The sequence below is a fragment of the Mustelus asterias genome, chromosome 28, assembly GCF_964213995.1.
Source record: "Mustelus asterias chromosome 28, sMusAst1.hap1.1, whole genome shotgun sequence".
In the NCBI taxonomy this organism is placed as follows: Eukaryota; Metazoa; Chordata; class Chondrichthyes; order Carcharhiniformes; family Triakidae; genus Mustelus; species Mustelus asterias.
The window spans coordinates 11,173,816-11,193,814 of NC_135828.1; the positions used below are offsets into that span (position 1 = coordinate 11,173,816).

The window sequence follows — 19,999 nt, forward strand, 5'->3', positions numbered from 1 at the left end:
GGGGGAAAGGTCCCAGAGTATCACTTTAGACAGCGTGGCCAGGATTTTTAATATGGTGGGGTTTCCCTTTCCAAAGCATCGTTGATGATCCACTGGCTGCCTCACTGCTATCCAAGGAGCGTTAATCGGCTGGAACGGGAATTCGGCCCCTCACCAAGGAGGAGGTCCTGCCTCAGAGAGCTGCTTGGCAATCGGATTGGCCGACAACTCTCTAGTGCCCGCAGTGGACAGTGCTGGAACTGCCAGCAGTCCTGAGAATCTCGGTGTTGGGAGTGCAGGTCCGGGTAGGTGTGGGAGTCTCAGAGCGGGGAGAGGAGGTGGGGCCATGAGGGGGAGTGGCGGTGGGTTGTTATTGAGGAGATCTTGTGGGGGGTGGTTGAGGGGGGGGGGCTGGGGATGAGGAGGGGGGTGGGGGTGAGGAGGGGGGTGGGGGTGAGAAGGGGGGGGGGGTGGGGGTGAGAAATTCAAAGAAATTCATAGAAACCCTACAGTGCAGAAGGTGGCCAATTGGCCTATCGAGTCTGTACCGACCACAATTCCGCCCCCTTATCCCTGCATATCTACCAGCTAATCCCTCTAACCTACGCATCCCAGGACACTAAGGGGCAATTTTAGCACGGCCAATCAACCTAACCTACACATCTTTGGACTGTGGGAGGAAACCGGAGCACCCGGAGGAAACCCACGCAGACACGAGGAGAATGTGCAAACTCCACACAGACAGTGACCCAAGCCGGGAATCGAACCCAGGTCCCTGGAGCTGTGAAGCAGCAGTGCTAACCACTGAGCTACTGTGCCGAAGGGGGGGTTGGGGTGAGAAGGGGGTGGGGGGGGGGGGGGGGTGGGGGTGAGAAGCGGGGGGTGTGGGGGTGAGAAGGGGGGGGTGGGGGTGAGAAGGGGGAGGGTGGGGATGAGAAGGGGGGCTGGGGGTGAGGAGGGGTGGTGTGTGGGGGTGAGAAGGGGGGCTGGGGGTGAGAAGGGGGGAGCATCCAGAGGCCAGACTGTGTGGGGGCAGGATGCTGATGTTAAAAGCCAGCCATCGAAAGAGGTGTTTCCACCTAGTCCTTCCTGCCTGAGCAGAGTCACTCTCTGGGCTTCCCCCATTACTGCTGAACTCCTCCCGCTGGCCTGAAAATTGAGTTTGGGCAGGAAACATCCCTCAAGTGGCCATTCATTGACCATTTCGGGCCTCAGCTGGGGGAAGGCTGGAGACCAGCCTGGATGTTGCCTGCCCCACCTTCAAACTGCGGAGAGGTTGAGGTGGGCCGGAGCCCGGCCTATCCGAGCAAATTTGTGCCCCTCCCCGCCTGCAAACCTGACAGAGGGGGAAACATAAATTTCTGCCCCATGTTTGAGAGGCTGGTGCTGAGGCGGTGGAAGGGTCTGCTTCTGAACCCGGAGCCAGGATGGGGGCTTTGGGACAGAACTCAGAGATGTAACAAAATGAACTGTCAACGCAGAAGGCATCATAAATCAGTGTGGTTACTGCTCCTGCTTAATGCCAAGAGGAGGGGCACTGCCCTCCTCATCCCCACCCCCCCTTCTCATCCCCACCCCCCCTTCTCACCCCCACCCCCCCTCCTCATCCCCAGCACTGCCAAGAGGAACATATTCCTGCAACGTACAACGCGGAACTGGAACAATGATCTTTCCCTACACCCTAGCTGTGACTGTAACACTACATTCTGCACTCTCTCATTTCCTTCTCTATGAACGGTATGCTCTGTCTGTATAGCGCGCAAGAAACAATACTTTTCACTGTATACTAATACATGTTGTGGAGATGCCGGTGTTGGACTGGGGTGAACACAGTAAGAAGTCTCACAACACCAGGTTAAAGTCCAACAGGTTTATTTGGTAGCAAATACCATAAGCTTTCAGAGCACTGCTCCTTCATCAGATGGAGTGGAAATGTGCTCTCAAACAGGGCACAGACAACAGGGCCCTGTTTGAGAGCACATTTCCACTCCATCTGACGAAGGAGCAGTGCTCCGAAAGCTTATGGTATTTGCTACCAAATAAACCTGTTGGACTTTAACCTGGTGTTGTGAGACTTCTTACTGTACTAATACATGTGGCAATGATAAATCAAATCAAAGACAGGAGGCCCATTGACCATCACATTATCTCTGCGAATTTCAAATAATTTTCACAACAGCTGTAAATGACATGACATTTTCCCACCAATTGTTCACGTAATAAGTGTTGAAATCCACTGCCTTTAATCTTGAGCAATGGCTACACAACAGCACTGAGTCAGAATCTAATTCCAACCAGGGAGCAGGTAAATCCCGAGGTGAACTTCATTCAGCCCGTTCAGACCATCATTAAAAATAAATCACCATTGCGAGAATGCAGAACCTGGAGCATTGGCAATAGATGTTCACAGTAAGAAGTTTAACAACACCAGGTTAAAGTCCAACAGGTTTATTTGGTAGCAAAAGCCACACCAAATTGCTACCAATTGGACTTTAGCCTGGTGTTGTTAAACCTTTTTACTGTGTTTAACCCAGTCCAACGCCGGCATCTCCACATCATGAATAGGTGTTCAGCCAGAATGCACCAAAAGCTGCCCACTGACTGGGTATTCACTCTCCTTTCGGAAACATCACCAAGTGTTTGCGAGAGAATCATAGAATCCTACAGTGCAGGAGGAGGCCATTCGGCCCATCGAGTCTGCACCGACCACAATCCCACCCAGGCCCTATCCCCGTAACTCCATGCATTTACCTTAGCTAGTCCCCCTGACACTCAGGGGCAATTTGGCATGGCCAATCCACCTAACCCGCACATCTTTGGACTGTGGGAGGAAACCGGAGCACCCGGAGGAAACCCACGCAGAGACGGGGAGAACGTGCAGAGACTCCACACTAACAGTGACCCAAACCGGGATTCGAACCCGGGTCCCTGGCACTGTGGGGCAGCAGTGCTAACCACTGTGCCACCCCAAATCAAAGTGGAGAATGTGGGCATCCATTCTACTGCCTCTCACAGAGAGATGAAGATATTCTCAAACCCATGGAATTCATTAGAGGCAGGGGAGTGGGGAGACTGGGGGACAATTCCCTCTGTTAAACCTCTCACAGAAAAGTAAATGCACAGTCCCTCTGTCATACATTCTTCAATCTGGGGCTTCCAAATCCTTAGGGAGCCCATGGTCTGTCAGCACAACCTTAACAGTGCCATATTTCTCACATTTTGAGTATATTATTGATGTTCTTTTCCCCTTCTTTAAGCAACGAAAGTTTTTCTCCAGCTGTCTGATGTTATCCTTTGATGTCTGTGGGGGTTTGGGATCCCTGGAAATGTGTTAATATTGGTCACAAACATTGGAGAGGGGAGGCGATGGCCTAGTGGTATTGTCGCTAGACTCTTAATCCAGAAATTCAGCTAATGTCCTGGGGACCCGGGTTCGAATCCCGCCACGGCAAATAGTGGAATTTAAATTCAATAAAAAATACCTGGAATTAAGAATCTACCGATGACCCTGAAACCATTGTCGATTGTCAGGAAAAACCCATCTGGTTCACTCATGTCCTTTAGGGAAGGAAATCTGCCATCCTTACCTGGTCTGGCCTACATGTGACTCCAGAGCCAAAGCAATGTGGTTGACTCTCAACTGCCCTCAGGCAACTAGGGATGGGGCAATAAATGCTGGACCAGCCAGCGACGCCCATGTCCCATGAATGAAGAAGAAAAGAACAAGCAGTCTTCCACATACAAGCTTCCCAAAGCCAAGGCCTTAATGGACTTTGAAGGGATTCACCACTCCTCACTTACCCTGAAGGCGCCATCTTCCCAAAATCAGACCTAATTGGATCTCCTACCCAATGGCTCCAATATCCTGGTTTATTTTGAATTAGCGTTTATTCACATGAGGCCGTTTTGTCAATTTTCAAGCAATTAGTTCAATTCATTCATTCTGAGGGGTTTCTGCTTATATTTTTATTACCCCAGAGGCTTTTACCCTTGTGACTGTAGTTCTCCCAGGGACGCTGTGTGTAAATGTAGAGTAAGGTGCGGCTGTCAGGAATGTTCCGGTTTCTGTTGTGAAATTTATGCTCGATGCACAGCCTCAACAAACTCGGACCCTCGGGGAGAGGGAGTTGTCTGAGCTGACCCTGCAACCTCAGGATAGCATGGAAGGGTAGATGTTGAGTGAGCGACCTGCCTCCAGCTCCCCCCAGACTCAGGCAGGTCACACTGGAGAGCAAGAAGGGGGTTACATGCGTCCGTGCAGTCCAACTTCAGCAGCAGGACAGGGAGGGATAATTGAGTAAACATCATCTCCTTCAACTCTAAGACTGGCTCTTTCAGCCACTGAGCCCTTGGCCCTCTCTCTGCCAAGCTCCAGAACCTTGCTGCTACCTCATTCCATCCATCCATGTCACGAGCCCCCTCACTCGACTCTCGGTCTTCCCTATTCCATCTTGCCAGTCTTCCTTCTTCAATCAAGGGCACTTTGCGAGTGGAAGTCATAGGAAAGAAAGGATTAGGAGCAGGAGTAGGCCATTCGGCCCATTGAGTCTGCTCCGCCATTCAATAAGACCATGGCTGATCTGATCTGATCTTAGCCTCGACTGCAGTTTCTTGCCTGTCCCCTGGTGCCCTTCGACTCCCCTATAGCTCAAGTGTCACCCCCACATTCCAGACAGCGACAATGGGATTTAGAAAGTCGTGGACACAAATTCACCCTCCAGTCAGTGTTTATGTTTCTGAGGTAATCACCAGGTCGGAAATGTTGGTGTAGGGATGACAAAAACAAATTATCGTTCTCAGAAACATAATTATTCAAAAGCCTCCGCGTCTTTGCATGGAGAGAGAGAGGGCAATCGACTGAACTCCCCCTCAACACGTTTGCTTTTGACGAAGAATGAAGCACAATGCAAACAATGAGGGGCTCGAAGGCCCCTCTGCTTGTGCCAGTATCACACTCGCAGCCATCTGAGACCTCTGTGACAAATGGGATAAAGCCCAGCTTTGTCTTCAGTCCCTTTAGAAGGGGCTTAACATTGAAACAGGCCTTCCTGAAACTTTCCAAATGCATCCCACCTCCCGCCATTCCAGACTCTCGCGGCCTAAGAAAAAAAAAACATTGTTGTGTGGGATGCGGGGGGGGGGGGGGGGGGGGGGGGGAACGAGAAATAAGATATCATACAAATGCCGAAATGACGGCTTCTGTTTTAGCCTGACGTCCTGCCCTTCAGGAACATTTACAGACAGCAGGGAGAGATTTACACATCTTGCCAAGACCCGTGCATGCGAATGAAGCTCGAACCCAGTTATGTGGTGTGACAACGCTGGAAGTTTGAACACATTGACTTTATGAACTCCGGATTCAAAGCGAAGGAAAGCGTGCCCGGGTGGAAGTCAGCGGTTAATAATAATAATAACCACATTCAAGGAACACAGCTCCTTGCATTTGCAACCATGCGATAAGCATACGTCACGTACTGGCCTCACATGTGGAACAAAGGATGGTAAACAGCGTCGAGGTACAGATCAGCTCTAAATAATGGTGCAGGCTCTAGGGGCTGTTGAGCTGTCGTTCCCATCTTCCTACTTACTAAATGATTCCAGATAAACAAACGTGCCGTGCTCCCATTGTAATTGTGATGTCTTTGCATCTGCAAACACTGTCATATTCCTGTGTTTTTATGGCACAGTGGGTTAGCACTGCTGCCTCACAGCACCAGGGACCCGGGTTTGATTCCCGCCTTGGGCCACTGTCTGTGCGGAGTTCGCACGTTCTCCCCCGTGTCTGCGTGGGTTTCCTCCGGGTGCTCCGGTCTCCTCCCACAGTCCAAAGGTGTGCGGGTTAGGTGGATTGGCCGTGCTAAATTGCCTCTTTGGGCGGGATTTTATAGCCTGGCTTGTCCTGAAACTGTAAAATCCCGCCCGAGGTCAAGGGACCATCCCATGCTCCGCCCTTTCCCGCTCCGATTCCCGTAACGGGCGGGGCGGTAAAATTCTGGCCTTAGTTCAGGGGGACGAGCAGGGTAAATGCATGAGGTTATGGGGATAGGGCTTGTGGTTGATGCAGACTCGATGGGCCGAATGGCCTCCTTCTGCACTGTATTCTCTATTGCTGATGTGGAGATGCCGGCGTTGGACTGGGGTAAGCACAGTAAGAAGTCTCACAACACCAGGTTAAAGTCCAACAGGTTTATTTGGTAGCAAATACCATAAGCTTTCGGAGCACAGCATCTGACGAAGGAGCAGCGCTCCGAAAGCTTATGGTATTTGCTACCAAATAAACCTGTTGGACTTTAACCTGGTGTTGTGAGACTTCTTACTGTTCTATATTGCTGCCAGAATACCTTTATCCTAATTCCTCCTCAAGTTCGGTGCATTGGCTAAATTTTCCCTCAGTGTACCCGAAAAGGCGCCGGAGAATGGCAACTAGGGGATTTTCACAGTAACTTCATTGCGGTGTTAATGTAAACTTTAACGTTCACTGTGGCCAGTTACTTAGTCAACTCTTCTAATCACCCTGTCCAGTTTAATCTTCATTCTCTTTACTGCAAAGTGCCTCAAGTCATTTTCTTCCCGCATTATTTTAAAATGTTTCGTACGATGTCCGCAGTGTGTAAACCTAGTGATTGCAGTCTTTGCTTGTTCTCATGAAGCTTTACATGAAAAGATTTCAGATATACCACTATTATTCCCATGAGGATTAAACAGAAGGTGCATTGCTGGTCCGTACAGCATGGTCACTCTGATTTATGTCCATTGCTCATGATAATGGTAACATAGTTGAACCATTGGACATCACCTATCGCCTCATGCCCTTTGCGAGCGAGTTGTTAACACTCTCGATGGCGTTAGCAAAAAAAAAACAATTTTCAATCCTTGCCGTGCTAATTTAGACCTGAATAGGGAAGTCAGCAATTGCAGCCCCGAATGGGATGAGCCCATTGCTCAGGTTGACATTCCAGCACGATACTGAGGGTGCTACATTGTCAGGGGCACTATCTTTCAGGGGACTGTTTAACAGCTGATAACCCCGCTCCACTACCGGAAGCTGGCAATGCAATTCTGCTGGGAGTTTGGCCAACATTCATCCTCCAGCCAGCAGATTAACTTGCTAATCATCTCGGTGTTGGATCTTGGTGGCTGCTCTGCCTACCCGCTGAGCCGCAATCACTGGAATTTGAATCAGTTCCGTGGACAGGGATCTTTTCTAACTATTCCTTCCTTTCTAATGTTTCCAAATAATGACAGTGGAAACACTTCAAAAGTACTCCATCGACCTATAAGTGCCTTGGGACATCCCGAGGTTGTGGCAGGCGCTATATAAAGGCGATGTCCATGGGCGGCATGGTGACACAGTGGTTAGCATTGCTGCCCCACAGTGCCAGGGACCCGGGTTCGATTCCCGGCTTGGGTCACTGTCTGTGCGGAGTCTGCGCGTTCTCCCTGTGTCTGCGTGGGTTTCCTCCGGGTGCTCCGGTTTCCTCCCACAGTCCAAAGATGTGCGAGTTAGGTGGATTGGCCGTGCTAAATTGCCCCTTAGGTTGTGGGATAAGCCTGGGTAATAGTCGGTGCAGACTCTCTGGGCCGAATGGCCTCCTTCTGCACTGTAGGAATTCTATGATTCTGTGAAGTCTTTCTTCCCATATGGGTTTCTTTGTTACCCCGTGGCATCTCAACCAATGGCGAGAAACAGAGTGAGCTGACGGTGGGACAAATGAACCATCAAGGACATCATCACCAACCCCACCCCAACCCTGTCTTGTTATCCCCTGCTCCAACATATCTAAAGGGAGCCCGGCTGATTGTGACTTCTCTGTGACTGTAGATTGCTGGAAAGCGTGCTCATAACAAGGTCAGGTGAGAAGGGGTTCAAACACAGGAACAACATTTCAAGCCTATTCCCCGGTACAAGACCCGTGGCTGATCTGACTCCGGGTGTGGTTAGCTGTCAAAGCCCACCGACTCTGACCTTGAAGGTAGAACGATGGACGGATGGAGCAGATATCCCAGCGGCGTGTGGTTCCTTCAGAATGGGGAGGACAACAATGTTCCAATGTAACTAATGATAACATTGGATTGGTTGTAGTGTGACCAATGGTGACAAGCTGTAAGGGTCAGCTGACCCAGTCAGCGATGGAACCAATGACAAAATGATATGGTGGTCAGCTGACCAGTTGACTCAGTATAAGAAAGAATCTATTGGGAATTGTGGGAGCTTGGAATGGCCCAGGGTGAGGCCTCAAGTGTTGGAGTAATGAAGTTTCTTTATTAAACCTTTTCTTTGATTTATAAGTTGGAGTAAGTTTTGTTTCATTTTATTGTCTGTAACTGAACAGTACCTTCTGCTGGACGAACAAAAAGTGGGAAGAGAAGTGGCATCTCTTCAGGGTGGCACGGTTAGCGCTGCTGCCTCACAGCGCCAGGGACCCGGGTTCAACTCCGGCCTTGGGTCACTACCTGTGTAGAGTTTGCACATTCTCCCCGTGTCCAAGTAGGTTTCCTCCCGGTGCTCCGGTTTCCTCCCACACCCCAAAGATGTGCGGGTTAGGTTGATTGGCCGTGCTAAATTGTCCCTTAGTGTCAGGGGATTAGCGGGGTAAATATGTGGGGTTGCAGGAATAGGGTCTGGGTGGGATTGTGGTCGTTGCAGACTCGATGGGCTGAATGGCCTCCTTCTGCACTATAGGGATTTTATGAAGTGGGGAGAGAAGAGGCTTCTCAAGGGAATCACTGGCCACTGCACTACCCCACGTGGCACTGTGACAGGAGGCAGCAAGTACTCCAGGGACGAAGCGCAGGCCCATTCTCTGTTTGCAAGCACTGGGAGCGTAAGTGACGCAGAGATCACTATTTTAACACCGCTACTCGACTGGTATTAAATTTAACGGCCTGGAACGCCCACGCAAATCACAGTGTAAACAATATAATCTTGTGGGGTTTGCTGAATCCTGCAAAAATTTACAGAATAAATGGCAACCCTCAGAATTAACTGCACGCGACCAAATGAAAGATTGCTTAATTAAACATTGAAACAGATTAATTAAATCTGTGAATACGTTCTGCGCTGTTTCTTCCTCTCTCACTCACAAATATCCTTGGGAGGATGTGGAAGCTCACTGACGCAGGGTAAGGTGGCGTGAGCTGAGTAACAGCTTCCAAAGGTCCAAATGGCTGCTGGAATGACTGATATCATCCAGGGTGGCAAAAAAAGAAAAAATCCAAATCAAATTCCGCCCAAACAAAAAACCCTGACTAACTGGGCAATCTGCTCATCGCTGTTGGTGGTATCTTAGTGTGCCCAGATGGCTGTTGCAACTCCAGCCAACTTAATAGTCGCTGCCCTTCAAAGTGATGCAGCATGTATACACCCTGTGAACTAGTCACAGAATCCCTACAGTGCAGGAGGAGGCCATTTGGCCCATCAAGTCTGCACCGACTCTCTGACAGAGTATCTTATCCAGCTCACCACCACCCCCGCACCCTTTTCCATAGTTAAACCATCTAATTTACACATCTGGGAACACTAAGGATCAATTTATCATGGCCAATCCACTTATCCGGCACATTTTTCGGACTGTGGGAGGAAACCGGAGCACCCGGAGGAAACCCACGCAGACGCGGGGAGAATATGCAGACTCCGCACAGACAGTGACCCAAGCCGGGAATCGAACCCGGGTCCTTGGTGCTGTGAAGAAGCAGTGCTAACCACTGTGCCACCGTGCCAATGTTGCTGGGGTACTTGGTAAAAGTGTCATTTTAAGGACAAGCTTTTTATTGTTAAAAGGACCTCTTGGTCCCAGAAATTCATTGCGTAAAGTCATCCTTTAATTCTTTGTCTCTTCATTTTGTCTAACATATTTCAGAGAAATATCCCCTCCCCATCAGAATACAACCGAAATCCCTATGCATGTGTGTGAGTTGAGTTGAGTTGAGTTGAGTTGAGTTGAGTTGAGTTGAGTTGAGTTGAGTTGAGTGAGTGAGTGAGTGAGTGAGTGAGTGAGTGAGTGAGTGTGTGTGTGTGTATGGTTGTGTGGTGCGTGCATGCATCTATGCGCAAGTGGTGTGTGTGTGCGGTTGTGTATCTGTGTGTGTGGTATATGCATGTGTGAGAGAGTGTATGTGCAGTGTGTGTGTGATTGCGTGTGCTGTTGTGTGTGTGAATGTGTGTGGTCTGTGTATTTGCGTGTGGTGTGCATGTGGGATGTGTGTATGTGAGAAAGTCTGTGTGCGTGTGCATATGCATGTGTGCATGCCTGCACGTGCATGCGCACTTGTGTGTGTGCGGTGTGTGCACGTGCATATACATGTGTGTAAGCGCGTGTGTGTGTGGTGTGTGTGTATGTATGTGTGTGGTACGTGTGTGTATCTGTGTGGTGCGTGTGTCGTTCATTGAGCCGTTCATATGCTGATCAACCTGGCTGGATGTTAGACTCTGGTACAGAATGATTGTGACTGCCACATCAGCGCAGGCTGCCCTGCTGCACAGGGGAGATGATGAGACTCACACGCAAACACTCACATGGATGAAAGACGTTGCAGCAGAGGTCACTGCTGCAGTGATGTGTGCAGAGCTAATGCAATCTGAGCAGCGCTGTGATGTGTTTTTATTGGGAGGCTGAACAAATCCATGGAAAAGCTTTGCCCTCCCAGCTTCCCTGATCTCGCACTTTAACCGCAGTATAGGGAGAGTGTGAGACCAGGACCCCCTCATGACACCTGAAGCAGCCACTAAGATGAGTAGCACAGCAGCCAAGCCCCTCAAATCCACCTTGCGTATCTCCCTCCCTTCCACCCTGACAGAACCAGGGTCTGGATTTAAACCTCGAGGGGTTGCGGACACAGCCAAGTGTGTTTCAGTGCCAGCTGCAGGGCAAAATTCCGAGGATTCGGAATTCAAAGCAGAAATCCAATTGGGAACCACCACTGTGTCAGGACCATCTGTCCCAGTACGGATGGGCAAGCCTTGCTCTGAAATAAAACTTTGCAGGGAAATAAAGGGTTTGTGTATCTCACACGGACGCACGTTCCGACTGAAATGGGACTACGAGATCTGCCACTTGCTCATTCCCGCTGGTTTTAATTACAGAGGAAAGCAGGCACACAAACTACCCCCACGGGGTAAATTAAAATGTGCAGGAGAAAAAATAAAATTAGTACGGAAAAGAATTTCATATTCGACAAGATAAATATTGGAAAGCTGACCCAGTTACTGCTCTCCGCACCTTCTGAATCGCAAAATGGGGAGCACTATCGGCCCGGACTCAGAGTTTGAGGGATTCAGGCCCCACTCCAGACACTTGGGGAAGAATTTTGCAGCCCCTCCCTCCTGCAGGATGTTCCTTTCCAGCCCAAGGTTTGAATGGTTTCCCCCATTTACGTCCCGTCCCCCCGCCCCCCCCCCCCCCTCCTCGGCTGTGACTTCCGCCACCAGTATAAAAGTCCGGCCAGCAGGCCCCATGCAGCACTGAGGGAGTGCTGCACTCTCAGAGGTGCTGCCTTTCGAACGAGGGAGCGTGAACCGGGGGTCTCCTTCCCCCACCCGTCTGTTCCCACGGCGCCATTCCAGCGCAGAGCAGGGGATTTTTTTGCCTCAGCGCCCTGGCCAACACTTATCCCTCAGCTGACAACAGATTATCCATTCATCATCGCTTTGCTGCTTTTGGGCTCTTGCTGTGCACAAACCGTCTGCCGTGTTTCCTCTGTTACTACATTATAACCGGCTGCAAAACATTGCGGGGCATCCAGATATTATGAAAGGTGCTGTAGAAATGCAGGTATCTGTACATGGGCGCTGAAGGAGGCCATAGAATCCTACACTGCAGAAGGAGGCCATTTGGCCGATTAAGGCCATTTGACTGACTGTGCCCATGCTAGCTCTTTGAAAAGAGTTATCCGATTAGTCTCACTCCCTGGATTTTCCTTTTGGACTGCATTCTTTTTGCTTTTTCTTTTTAATTATTCACCCAAGTGCCAAGATATACATTTTCCCCTAATGTTGAAGTGTTGATATCTTGGATCAATTCCCTCAACTCCAATGCAAGACGACTGCATTTGACATTCTCTCCCCAGTAGAACATGAGGCACAATTGGAAATCAGTAATTCACACACACTCAACAACTCTGTCAACACAACAACTAGCACTCAGTAGGTGTACAGAAACACCGGCAGGAATCTCAGCAGCCAGTCCCCCCCCAACTGACAGTAAACCTCACAAACTGAAAGGAAATATCTAACACTCTGATAGAACAAGCCCATTACACTTGCTGTCAGTTCTGCAATAACACATTTAGAGTTATAGAGGTTTACAGCATGGAAACAGACCCTGCAGCCCAACTTGTCCATGCCGCCCAGTTTTTAACCACTAAGCTAGTCCCAATTGCCTGCGCTTGGCCCATATCCCTCTATACTCATCTTACCCATGTAACTATCTAAATGCTTTTTAAAAGATAAAATTGTATCCGCCTCTACTACTACCTCTGGCAGCTTGTTCCAGACACTCACCACCCTGTGTGTGAAAAAAATTTGCTCCTGTGGATTCTTTTGTATCTCTCCCCTCTCACCTTAAACCTCTACTTTTAGACTCCCCCACCTTTGGGAAAAGATGTTGACTATCTACCTTATCGATGCCCCTCATTATTTTATAGAACTCTATAAGATCACCCCTCAGCCTCCTACGCTGCAGGGAAAAAAAGTCCCAGTCTATCCAGCCTCTCCTTTATAACTCAAACATATATCTGTGAGGAGAGATTGAGTAGTGTAAGCTCACATTCCCTACAGCGTAGAAGAATGAAAGGTGAGCCCATTGCAACATAAAAAGTTCTCAAGTATATTTATGGAGTAGGCGCTGGGGGAAAGTTTCCTTCTGCTGATATGTCCAGGACAGAGGTCACCAGTCACAGAATAAGGGGTCGCTATTTAGGGCAGTGATGAGGAGAAACTCCCTCACTCGAGAGGGTTGTGGGTCCACACTGGACAGATTTACAATGCCCATTGTGGAGATGCTTCAAGTGCATCCAGTGACCGGATTGTCACAGCTCTGCAAATCTGCTTGACACGTTATTCTCAAAAGCACTTAATCATGTCCCATTGGTGTGGGTGAATGGGATTACTCCTTAACCATAATTTAAAAAAAACTAATCGTAGGATAGGCTGTAGCTGGCAGATGCAAATGTTTAATACCCCTTCCTAGTTGAAAAGGTACTGGTGGGCCACCTTCACTAACGGTTTGATACAGCTTGAGGGCAACTATGAGTCAACAATATTGGAATGGGTTTGGAAGGATCGAGGATGGCAGGCTTCCAATCCTAAAGGAAATTGGTAAACTGGTTAGGTTTTTAACATTAATCCATCAATCTCATGGTCACTTTTTCTGATACCAGTTTTTTTTCCCATCCTATTATCCAATTAAACGACAACTTTTGACGAAGAAACCAAACATTGCTTCGAGGAACAAGTCTCCAATTATTGCGTCCATTTTGGGACGGAGTCAGAAAGGTCCCACATTTAAGTTCCCAAACGGAGTTGCTCCACCTGCTTACCAAATTCACCAAGCCTGGGTCAGGGAGGGAAGAAAGATCTGATAACAACTGCCCATCGCTGTACAGTATCCCTTCCTGGAAGGAGCGTGTGTGTGGACATCAGGCACAACATAGAACACACCAAATTGCATTCACATAGCACCTTCATGTGGTCAGGCACCTCAACAGCTGGGAGGGAATCCAAAGCTTGGGGCCTGGGGGGGGCTGAAGAGATGGGCCGGAATTCTCCAGCTCTTCACCCTGGCGGGATCTTCTGGTCCGGCCAATGATGCGTCCCGATGTTGGGTGCAACCAATGGGAAATCAGAAGATCCCACCACCGGCGAATTGCGTGCCATCTCCCGCCACGAGAAACACACTGCGGGGAGAATCATAGAATCCCTACAATGCAGGAGGCGGCCATTCGGCCCATCTGCACCGACCACACTCCCAGCCAGGCCCTATTCCCGTAACCCCACATATTTACCCTGCTAATCCCCCTGACACTAGGGTGAATTTAGCATGGCCAATCAACCTAACCCGCACATCTTTGGAGTGTGGGAGGAAACCGGGGCATCCGGAGCAAACGCACGCAGACACGGGGAGCACGTGCAAACTCCACATAGACACAGTGACCCAAGCCAGGAATCGAACCCAGGTCTCTGGCGCTGTGAGGCAGCAGTGCTAACCACTGTGCCGCCGTGCCGCCCAGGACACCCCCCCCCCCCCCCCCAGTTAATCGTGGAGGGATGATTAAAGTGGGGATGTGCAAGAGGCCTGAAATGAAGGAGTGCGGGGAGCACAGAAGGTTGGAGGGTTGGCGGAGATTGCAGAGGCAGAAAGGGAAGAGGCCATGGAGGGAATTGAAAACAAAAATGATAATTTGGGAAAGACAGCATCAGTGTATGCTGTGCCCACTGCGATATAGTCAACCCTTGTGCCTCACGCTTTCATTTTGCAAATGGGACGGCGGGGGGGGGGGGGAAATCGCACATGAACGTGGGTCACTGTAACTTAGTGCCACCAAGGGAAAATAAGCGCAAAGAGATAGCGAGATCATGAGTTCTGGAAATATATGTGATCAGACCGATCGATTTTTCTGATACAATGATTATCCCAAACCACAAGAGTGAAACAGATCACAGATTAAGAGGCTACGAGTGGAACCGTCTTATTCAAAGGCAGCTCATATTTCCGTGACGAGATGAACTAAATACAGTGTACAGTACAACACCCTTCATACTGTTCAGGTTTTATACAGAAAACAGTCTCAGGATTGGCCGTGCTAAATTCTCCCTCAGTGTACCCGAACAGGAGTGTGGCGACGAGGGGATTTTCACAGAAACTTTATTGCAGTTTTAATGTAAACCAACTTGAGACAAATAAATAAACTTTACTTTACTCTCCCTTGCAATCATTTAAAAGAAATACATACTCCGTATCTGAGTAAAATTTGAAAAAACTTTTTTTTAAAGTACCAAAGTACCTTAAGATATCCTTCAGCTGTTGAAAAGTGGTAGCAGGCCCAAGGTAGATGCGCTGTTAGATGGGCCCTAATGTAGGGAGTAGGAGTACAGGCCCCATTGAGGCCTACTCCAGAAATGAACTCCCTCTCTACACTCATCTCTGTGTCCTTAATGTCGGCCAAAGCCAATAGGACCAGGACTTTTCTCCATCACTTTTAAAAGTTCTTTCACTGGATGTGGGTGTCACTGGTTTGATGTTTCCCGTCCCTTGAGAAGGTGATGGTGAGCCGCCATCTTGAACCACTGCAGTCCATGTGGTGTAGGTACATCCACCGTGCCATTAGGCAGGGAGTTCCAGGATTACGACTCAGTGACAGTGAAGGGATGGCAATATATTTCCAAGTCAGGATGGTGCAAGGTTTGGAGGGGAACTTCCAGGTGGTGGTGTTCCCCCCATGCATCTGCTGCTCTCATCTCTCTAGATGATAGGGGGTCATGAGTTTGGGAGGTGCTATCTAAGGCGCCTTGGTGAGTTGCTGCAGTGCATTTTGGTACACACTGCTGCCACTGTGTATTGGTGGTGGAGGGAGTGAATGTTGAAGGTGCCATTCAAGTGGGCTGCTCTGTCCTGGACGGTATCGAGCCCCTTGAGTGTTGTTGGAGCTGCACCCATCCAGGCAAATGGAGAGTATTCCATCCCACTCCTGACTTGTGCCTTGTAGATGATGGGATAGGCTTTGGGGAGTCAGGAAGTGAGTTACTCACTACAGATTTCCCAATCCCCGAGGGACTCGAGTTCAATTCCCGGCTTGGGTCAGTGTCTGTGTGGAGTTTGCACGTTCTCCTATGTCTGCATGGGTGTCCTCCAGGTGCTCCGGTTTCCTCCCACAGTCCAAAGATGTGCGGGTTAGGAGGATTGGCCATGCTAAATTGCCCCTTAGTGTCAGGGGGACTAGCTAGGGTAAATGCATGGGGATAGGGCCTGGGTGGGATTGTGGTCGGTGCAAAATCAATGGGCCAAATGGCCTCCTTCTGCACTGTAGGATTCTATGATTCTAACCTCCAACCTGCTCTGGTAGCTGCAGTATTTGTATGGTTGGGTCCAGTTCACTTTCTGCTCCTATTTCTTGTGTTCTGAGATGACTGGCCTCCAAACAAACATAATGCAAGTGACCAATGACAGACTGTATCTCCGCAATCTTGTCCATAACAGTTGGGTAAAGTACACATGGTACAGGTTTACTGCTCGGAGGAAGGATGTGGGAGCCAGAGCTGATAAACTAAGAGCAACACAAGCATATTGACACACGATTAAAAGCAAGTTGGCTGAAGCACGACTCGCTGTCCGTAACCTATTGCTAAATCAGTCAAGTGACAACACTGAACAGGGATTATTAGGAGACAGAAATACACTTTACAGTCACATGAGAAGACATTCATCTCACCAGGGATGACTAAAACATTACCATGAATATTTGCAAAGTGAGTATTAACTCTGAAGTTCAGAGGGTCACTCCAGTTCTAAATATACCTGGGATTCACAGTGGATCCTGGAGACAGAACAGTTTGGTTCCACATCTGGATATTAATATACATTAAAACATTTAACTAAATCTAAGCATTGACCCTCACCACAGAACGAACACCACAGTGCGTATGAGAGAGTAGGTGCGAAACTGATTGAATGTGTGTGTGACTGTATGTGAGTGAATATCTGTGCATGTGTGAGAGTGTGCAAAGGAATGAGAGACTGAGTGGGTATGTGTGTGTGAGAGACTGTAAGCGAATGAGTTTCTTTGCCTGTGTGTGAGTGACAATGTGTGTGTGCATGTGTGTGTGTGTGTGTCCATCCATGTGTGTGTGTGTCTGTGTCCGTGTGTGCGTGTCTGTGTGTGTGTGCGTGTGTGTGTGGGAGAAAGGGAATGTGTGAGAGAGGGAATGAGAGTAGCGTGAGAATGAGTGAGTGTGTGCAGGAGTGAGTGAGAGAGAGAGTACGAGAGTGAATGAGTGAGTGTGAGATTGAGAATGTGTGTGTATAGCAAGTGAGTGTGCATGTGCAGTGAGTGAGAGTGTGAGTGAGTGTGCGAGTGTGAGTGAGTGTGTGAGTGAGTGTGAGAGTGTGAGAGAGTGTGCGAGTGAGTGAGTGCGCGAGTGTGTATGTGTAGTGAGTGACTGTGTGTGCAGTGAGAGCGTGAGTGAGATAGAGAATGGATGCATGTCAGAACCATTCCCATTCTAGTGCAGGATAGTGGAGTGCTGTGCTAACCCTCTGGAGCCGAGGTTCAGAGTTGGAACCAGGCTATTTGCAGGAGGTAGCTGGCTGGTGCTGAACTGCAAACAGGCGAGGAGGCCACAGCTTCAAGGAAACAAGGGGAGTGGAGCAAATTGGCAGCAATATAAAATACAGTGAATGATCTCACTGGACACATCCAGGTTAAGAAGCACACAGCAACTACCAAAGTTGCAGTAAATCACCCGACTGGCGTTTGTTATTAATGAGAAAATCAACAAGTACAATATATTATCACCGCTGAATCTGATCAAATAGATTCATCTTGGTTAGATTTATTTCAGCCGAAACTTGTGATAATAAATCTAACATGGAATATCTGTTCACTTCACCGTTTTTCTGCTCAGCTTTTTATTGCTAAAATACTTTTGATGACATTTCCCCAAAACACCTCAGACCTCGGCTACTGCCAAGTCCGCAAGATCCTGGGCTCGACTGTGGTCACTCCATATGGGACAGTATCTTTTTCCACCACTGTGTTCACATCCATCTTTCAGATGCTGTCTCGTGCTGGGCACAGCGCCAGGGATACCACCTGGGTCAAGCCCATTTCTTTCCCACTGCAAGCTTGGGATCTTCCTGGTCCATGGTGACATGCCGAGTGGGGCCATTATGGATCGCTGCGAGAGATGGCCTACTTTGCCTGACAACTTTGTGGAACCGAACCTTCTTCCCACATGGGAACTCTTTGAGAAAACACAAGGAACGGGGTGCCTTGAAATCCCAACGATGCCACTGCTTTCTGGGACCAATTAAAGTTGGCGCAGAGGGGGTTGGTATATTTACCTAGCCCTATGGGCACATGCCTGGCAAGGTTCTCAGCAACAACACCCCCCGCGCATGCCCCTCAAACTCTGGATGGGCAAGGGGCATAAAATGGAGGCGCTCCCTTTCCCCAGTGCGGATATCCCCACTGATTCTGGGAAACGGGCCCCACCTTGCCCACTGCAGTCGCTAAGGAGGAGCTGAAGGCCCTGGTTGAAGATTGTTGCACTCTTTAACACAGACAAGGCAAACCACCTCCAAACACAGCACGCCATTCTGTGCGTGAAGTCAGCGGGACAACACGTGCCGCTCAGTGTACTTTGTTGAAGACATGTCCTTGGAGAGGAGAAGGCCGACAGATAAGAGTTGTTCAAAATCACGAGGGACTGTGGAAACAGCGGATAGGAATGAAACTGTTCCTATTGATGGAAGACATTTGGAATCAGAGGACCCCAAGTGAATGGCAATGGTAACAGGAGGAAAGCATTCTCATGCAGCAAGGGTTTAAGGTATAGAATGCACTGTCTGAGAGCGTGGTGGAGGCTAATTCAATCAAGGTTTTCCAAAGGGAATTAGTTAAATATCTAAAAACGAAAAACACTTGAAGGGTTACCAGAAAAAGGCGGATGGCAGAGGGCGGGGTGCCATTGGGACCAGGTAAGTTGGTCTTGCAGAGAGCCAGTAAAGATGGGCAAAATGGCCTCCTGCTGTGCCGTAAATATTTTATGATGCTATGATATAGAGAGGATATTATTAACCTAGAAAGAGTGCAGAAAAGATTTACTAGGATGCTACCGGGACTTGATGGTTTGAATTAAGGAGAGGCTGGTTAGACTGGGACTCTTTTTCTCTGGAGTGTAGGAGGCTGAGGGGTGATCTTATAGAGGTCTATAAAATAATGAGGGGCATAGATCAGCTGGATAGTCAACATCTTTTCCCAAAGGTAGGGGAGTCTAAAACTAGAGGGCATAGGTTTAAGGTGAGGAGGAGAGATACAAAAGGGTCCAGAGGGGCAATATTTTCACACAGAGGGTGGTGAGTGTCTGGAACAAGCTGCCAGAGGCACTAGTAGAGGCGGGTACAATTTTGTCTTTTAAAAAGCATTTAGATAGATACATGGGTAAGATGGGTATAGAGGGATATGGGCCAAACGCAGGCAATTGGGACTAGCTTAGTGGTTAAAAAAAAAAAGGGCAGCATGGACAAGTTGGGCCTGAGGCCCTGTTTCCATGCTGTAAACCTCTGTGACCCTATGACTAAAAAGTTTATTAGTCACAAGTAAGGCTTACATTAACACTTCATGTAAGTTACTGTGAAATATCCCTTGTCGCCACTCTCCGGTGCCTGTTCGGGTCAATGTACCTAACCAGCACGTCTTTCAGGCTGTGGGAGGAAACCAGAGCACCCGGAGGAAACCCACGCAGACACGGGGAGAATGTGCAAACACCACACAAAGACAGTGACCCAAGCCGGGAATCGAACCCGGGTCCCTGGTGCTGTGAGGCAGCAGTGCTGACCACTGTGCCACCCGAATGATACAAGGATGTGGGTCCGTGGCACGTTGCCAGCCCATGCCCCCTGTACTGGTACCCTCTGCGGGTGCTGTTGGCAGGGGGAAACCGGAACAAAGGCCAGTGCTTGAACCTCAACCCTAACGTTGTGCCGTGTGGCAGGGGGGCTCGCAAATGAAACACAGAATCAGTCCATCCGAGTTTCTGGGTCAGCCGGGTTCTCAGAGAATGGCGTGGAGCAGATGTCGCAGTGCCTTTGAACGTCTGAGCAGCGTTTGTGCATTAAAAATGGAGAAACAGACTTTGGAAATGTCAAAGCAATCTTTCTCGAGTCAATAAATTTAATATCTCGTAGATACAGCGACAGGGAAGGAGAAACCATATGTCTGATTAAATGACATGCGGCGATGGGTTCAATAACATCCAGGGCATATGTGAAGGTACAGCTATGGCTTATGTCATTCCCTGCCACCA

At 49.0% G+C, this 19,999-nt stretch overlaps 1 protein-coding gene across 15 annotated transcripts in view; it reads right to left on the minus strand.

The window, feature by feature from the left end:
* The window catches only part of zmiz1a (zinc finger, MIZ-type containing 1a), a 393,531-nt gene that overhangs the window by 195,324 nt on the left and 178,208 nt on the right, over positions 1 to 19,999 (minus strand). The window contains exon 1 of one of the 15 annotated variants that reach the window (XM_078199395.1): positions 13,196 to 13,205. The exons of the other annotated variants lie outside the window; for them this stretch is intronic. The gene's annotated coding sequence lies outside the window, so the exon portion shown is untranslated. Of the gene's footprint in view, positions 1 to 13,195; positions 13,206 to 19,999 lie in introns of those variants that run through there. 15 annotated transcript variants of the gene reach the window in all.